The sequence below is a fragment of the Solanum pennellii genome, chromosome 7, assembly GCF_001406875.1.
Source record: "Solanum pennellii chromosome 7, SPENNV200".
NCBI classification, from domain to species: domain Eukaryota; kingdom Viridiplantae; phylum Streptophyta; class Magnoliopsida; order Solanales; family Solanaceae; genus Solanum; species Solanum pennellii.
The window spans coordinates 3,333,407-3,333,618 of NC_028643.1; positions in this window are offsets into that span (position 1 = coordinate 3,333,407).

Sequence of the window (212 nt, forward strand, 5' to 3'; positions counted from 1 at the left end):
GGGGGGGGGGGGGGGGGAATAAAGCAACTTTATAATATGGTTTCTCTCATAAAAAGTTATTTGCATTAATTGGTGAAAAAGTAAAATTAGATATAATTGTTAATTAAGAACTTAACCTTTCATAGCCTCTAATGATCAATTACATGCACAATTAGTGCAAGATGATGCATTACATATTACTACAAGTATACAACCAAAGATCTTGTTGGCAA